Source organism: Suncus etruscus, chromosome 4 (genome assembly GCF_024139225.1).
Source record: "Suncus etruscus isolate mSunEtr1 chromosome 4, mSunEtr1.pri.cur, whole genome shotgun sequence".
Lineage (NCBI taxonomy): Eukaryota > Metazoa > Chordata > Mammalia > Eulipotyphla > Soricidae > Suncus > Suncus etruscus.
In genome coordinates this window covers 15,357,722-15,363,721 of record NC_064851.1, presented here as the reverse complement: position 1 = coordinate 15,363,721, position 6,000 = coordinate 15,357,722, and the positions used below count along the sequence as shown (strand labels likewise).

General features: G+C 38.7%; 1 non-coding gene across 1 annotated transcript; it reads left to right on the top strand.

Annotated features, from left to right (window-relative positions):
* Nucleotides 1–1,160: 1,160 nt before the first annotated feature.
* On the top strand, nucleotides 1,161–1,267 carry LOC126008360 (U6 spliceosomal RNA). Its single transcript, XR_007495694.1, has one exon. It is a non-coding gene; the product is annotated as a U6 spliceosomal RNA (small nuclear RNA).
* Nucleotides 1,268–6,000: the final 4,733 nt, after the last annotated feature.

The window sequence follows — 6,000 nt, the reverse complement described above, 5'->3', positions numbered from 1 at the left end:
TATCCTGGGAGTTCTGTGTTCATGGAGCACTTCTGAAAGGAAGCAGAAGATCAGATGGTGCAAGGGATGAATCCTGGTCAGTTGCATGAAAAGCAAACATCAATATCTGAAAGGCAAACATCCTACATATTACCCTCTGTAATATCTCCTAGATCTTTCTACTTTTATCCACTTTTAAAATGTATTCATATAATTACTTAAATATTATTAAAGTGGCATTTACTATTGATTTTTTTAATATTATCTTTAAACCCTGTGATTACAAACAAAATTAAAGTTGGGTTTCAGTCACAAGGCAAAATTCCTACCACTACACCTGGATCCTTTAATGCATTTTTATGATTAACCATAAATACTATGTATGACACTAATTGATTAAACCAATGGTTTCCTCTGGTCTATCGACAAAAACTATTAAGACCATTTTCTAAACTCTAAAGTACATAGAAAATTATTGAGCTGAAGGAATAATACTAATTTTATTCCTTGTACTTATCACAATTTCTTGTATGTACTAAGTTGCATTAACTTAGTATATAGAATAAATGGATAAATTGGTCCATTAAACAAAAAGTTCTTTATAGTTTACTCAGATATAATCTTAGAACAAGATTTAAATAAAGGCACATATAAGAAAACTGTTCTTTGAAGACCAGCATATTTGTTCATCAGCCTAAATAATCTTTTTTTTTTTTTTTTTTTTTTGGTTTTTGGGCCACACCCGGTAACGCTCAGGGGTTACTCCTGGCTATGTGCTCAGAAGTTGCTCCTGGCTTGGGGGACCATATGGGACACCGGGGGATCGAACCGCGGTCCGTCCAAGGCTAGCGCAGGCAAGGCAGGCACCTTACCTTTAGCGCCACCGCCCGGCCCCCTAAATAATCTTTATTCTTTAAATGTAACTAACACATTCTTCAGAGATGAATTTAAGGAATTCATCCACCTGAATAACATACAAATCTAAAGTTAGATTCATGAGGTTAGGTCTACTTTTTATACGTGATCACAATATTGTATAGAATTAAATATTTGCTTAAGTTTATACCTGCCATTTCTGCTAGTCTCTGTGTTCAATGATACTACTTAAATGAATTAATTCCTAATATATCCTCAGAAATCCTGAGTATTTGACATGAAAAGACATTTAAGAATATATTTATGTGCTTGCTTCAGCAGCACATATACTAAAATTGGAATGATACAGAGAAGATTAGCATGGCCCCTGCACAAGGATGACATGCAAATTTGTGAAGCATTCCATATATATACATATATATATGTGTGTGTATATATATATTTGGTTATATATATATATATATTTGGTTTTTGGGCCACACCCAGCGGTGCTCAGGGGTTACTCCTGGCTGTCTGCTCAGAAATAACTCCTGGCAGGCACGGGGGACCATATGGGACAACAGTATTCGAACCAACCACCTTAGGTCCTGGATCGGCTGCTTGCAAGGCAAATACCGCTGTGCTATCTCTCTGGGCCTGTCATTCCATATTTTAAAAAAAAAAGAATGTATTTATTAATCCAAAATATAACCTCTACAGCAGACACAAATCCATTTTGAGTTTCATTGGATTGATAGGAAAAATCAATCATGACTATAAGGCAGTTTTTTTGTTTGTTTTGGGGGCCACATCCAGAAATACTCAGGAGTAACTCATTTCTCTTTACTCAGGAATCATTCCTGGTAAGCTCAGGGGACCATATGGGATGCCAGGGATCAAACTGAGGTCAACTGCCTGCAAGGAAAGAGCCTTACCCTCTCTGGACTATTTCTCTCTTGTTTTATGACAGTCTTAAAAGGGAAAATCCAGAGAATTTAAATCTATGCTGGAAAAACTCAATTATCAAGTATTAAGAATATCAAGTGATAGTATGAAAGCTAATCTACTGGGAAGATCAGACTCCAGATTTAGATCAAGATGTTTATCTGATAGGAGATGTAGAGGAAAAAGAAGGCAAAGACTGAGAGCAAAGAGGAAGAAGGTCTAACATGCATTTAAGAATTTTTTGTCACGGGCGGGCAGCTGGCAGGCCTCCGCATGTGCCAGCGGCCTCTTGGCCCGGCCTAGGGTAGGGGGGCTCGGACATGGGTCACCCGACCCCCCTCTCCCCCTTTCCTCCGGATCTCCAGGTGGGTTTCTGGAAGGAGCTGATGGGGCACCCTGGGTTTTCCCCACTCCTAGGCTGGCTACAGAGGTTGGCTAAGGGGGTGGAGATTGATCTGGGGGGTGGCAGATAGCTGCTCAGCTATACTCAGGCTGTCACTGGCAATTTCATACCAGTCTACATTTTGCAAACCGCGCGGGGGCGCCCGCGCGAACATATGCTCCTCCCAACCATTAGTACCCCAGATTTACTCTTCTTAACTTCAGTAACACACAGTTCTATTCTCTGACCAAAGACATACAGTAGATCTAACAAATCCCAGAACTACTTAGAAGGACAGAAATTGAACACATATTGAACACATATATATTTTGAATATTTTATGGGTATTTTCTTTAACTGATGTAACTATATATTCTTCTACTATGATGTTTCTATCCACTTTTCATCTTGTCTTTTCTTTGTAAGCTGTTCAGTAAGGATTGTTGGTGGAACTGTCCCTCAGTTTGATGCCTATGATTGAACTATGTCATGGATATTGCTGGTCTTGTTCCCATTGCCTCCAGATGCACCAATAACGCTTCATGGCATTGATCCTTGTTTGCATAGACACATTAAAATGGGAAAACACCATACATACAGATAAGTTCTTATCTAATAAATCTCATTACAATGTACCTTACACCCTGAACATTGATATAATGACCTGGCACAGGCCTCAGAAGAATGGGCATCCTCCATTCACGCTGGAACCAGGCAAGCTATCTACGAAACATCCAAGGTCTTTTATAGCAACAGCTGGAAGCAGTCCTCTACCAGGAAAGACTCTACCAAGGGTCTGACATCGACCTCCTAAAAAGAGACTTCCGTTTACACTGAGAAGACTTGACAACAACAATGACCTGCTCTACAGGACATGGTTCTCACTATTGCCCCATAAGTGTGAGGTGAAATGAGAGGATGCTCCGCACCATCCTGACTACAATATGGGATATGCAGACTCCAGGATCTTTAATACAGAAGCATGATACCAACAACAACAGAGACTAAGTGAGGAATGGAGGTGTATTGCCACTACAGACGATGACTTGAATTGGACAAACTAGTGTGCCTGGAGCCTAGAGTCAGTCCTGTGCCAGGAAACTTCAGGGGTAGGGTCTCCTTGTATTTAGACCATAATTTGCCTTTCAATATCCCTTATGTTTTGGTGGGCCTATGCAAACAAATGGCACTTTAATACCGTTTTTTACTATGTTCCCTTGACTCCAATCCTTAAGAAAAACAACCCACTAAAACTTTTGAGGCTAACTTAAACTAGTAAGCATGTGCATGGAACTAGAGAAATGTACTTTGCCCTCAATGTTTAAGGAGCTACATAAGTCTAATGTCTTTAGATTATATTGTGTGCTGCTAAGAAATAGTATGTACTACAACTGGGGATTTGAGGGACAAAGTAATTGTATTGTACATGGGTTCAGTTTTGTTTTTCTTAATGCTCTTTGGCTGAAAGTTCAAGGCTGGGATATCATCGATGGGACTACCGAGAATTCTGTTTATGGGTGATTGGGCTTCCACTGTAACTTTACCCTGTCCTCTTTCTTTGCATCTTTGTTGTCATAATTAAAATAATAAAAAAAATTAAAAAAAAAGAATTTTTTGTGGGGCTAAAGGGATAGTACAATGGGTAGGATGCTTTTCTTATACTTGGCTAACCTAGGTTCAATTCTTAACTGCATTTGAGCACTGCTAGACATAATCCCTGACAATAGAGCCAAGGAGAAAACCCTGAGTACAGTCATGTGTGACCCAAAAGAAAACAACAAAAGCTTTTGTAGAGAGAACATTTGTGTTTGACTAACTTAAAGAACAGATAAAATGGCATTTGGGGGGGTCATAAATATGTAGGAAAGTGTACTTGCTCAAGAAAAGTGACTTATATTCAACATTCAATAAAGGCATACTCTGGACAGTTGTAAGTCCTGAAACTATGTTATTGGGACATTAACCATAGCAATTTCAGGGTATATAGAAAGCTAGCCAGTTTCTGAGTAGTAATAAAAGTACAATAATAAGTACAATATATTGCTTCTATCCTGTAATTATGATGGCTGACCCAGAGTGTTCCCCACCTTGAAGCAATCATTGATTGCAGGAGGCAATCAAGATACTAAGAGAAACATAAGAAAGTTCCATGGAAGCTATTACTGGAATTGGTATATGACAAAAACTGTATCAGACAGAACAAAACAGAAGTCCAATGACTGGAACTGGGGTAGAAAATCAAAGTATGATGCAACACTTCTATTTAATAAAGAGCTGCAACAAAATACATGCAATAAGCATTCATTAATTTATGCTTACGATATAGTTCAATGGACTTGATGGGTTTTCAAATGTGCTGCTTAAATTTATAGTCACTCTACTAGAATATTAAGACAAAAAATACTACTGAACACGGAAATAACTGCTTATTCAGTGATTGCTTGAGCCTAAAGAGAAAAATTGTTGAACTTGATCTTCTCAGCATTACAAAGAGATAATGTCTTATGTAAATCAGGGTAAGGAGCAATATTCTGGGAGACTGGAGAACACAATGGGTAGGGCATTTATCAAGCATGCTGCCCGCTATAGTTTAATATCCCAGCATTCCATATGGTCCCCCAGACACTGCTAGGAGTAATTCCTAAGTTCAGAGACAGATATAATCACTGACCATTTCCTGGTGTGGCTCATAAATAAAAATAAAAAGAGAAATATATTTTACAAGGGTAATGGAAGGCAAGGAAAAACGAGGCCAGAGAGATTGTAAAGCAATTAAGGCATTTTCCTTCCAGATAGCCAATCCCAGTTTGATGATCTTTGGCACTGTATATGGTCTTCTTAACACCACCAAAAGTAATCCCTGAAGACTAAGCCAGGATTACTTCATGAGCACTGTTGGGTGTGTCTCGCCCACATAATCAAGTTAAGAAAAAAGCATGGAACTGTTCCCTAGCTTTCATAATACTACTACTGAAGTTTAACAATACATTGAAAATCAGGTAGGGATTTTTAATACAGCAATAAAGAATACGTCATTATAAAAGCACTAGTTGCTTATGAACTCATTTTGAGAAGAAATACTATGTGAATATGTACATCATGACTACAAACATGCCCAATATATGTTTTAAAATAAAAAAAAACACTCCAGGCTACTATTTTTCATTTCATTCCTTGTCCTCCTTCCCTTTGTTTACACATATAGGAAGTATTAAAATGCCACAGATATTTCTTTCATATTCTCTTCTAGCTCCTGAATATGCTCCTTTCTTCTCTCTCTCTCTCTCTTTTTTTTTTTTTTTTGCTTATTTTGTTTTAGGATCACACCCATTGTTGCTCAGGGGTTACTTCTGGCTATGTGCTCAGAAATAGCTCCTAGCTTGGGGGGACCATATGGGATGCAGGGGGATCGAACCCAAGGTCTGTTCTTTGCTAGCAATTGCAACGTGCCACCACTCCACCCCCTCCTTTCTTCTTTATGTTCAGTCCTCTCTCCACAATTCTAGATTTTATTGCAATGTTTGTCCTGTATCCTGTTTCAATCTGGAAGATGAGATTTAAGTCTTCCTTCCCTTTATTTACCACCAATAGTAGATTTTTGTTTGTTTGTTTTTTGGGCCACACCCTGTGACGCTCAGGGGCTACTCCTGGCTATGTACTCAGAAATTGCTTCTGGCTTGTGGGGCTATATGGGAGGCCGGGGAGGATTAAACTGCAGTCTGTCCTAGGTCAGCCACCTGCAAGGCAGAGGCCATACCACTGAGCCACTGCTTCGGCCCCAGTCAGATCTATTGATGTAAAATTAATATATCTTCAACTAATTAAAACATTAAAATTTA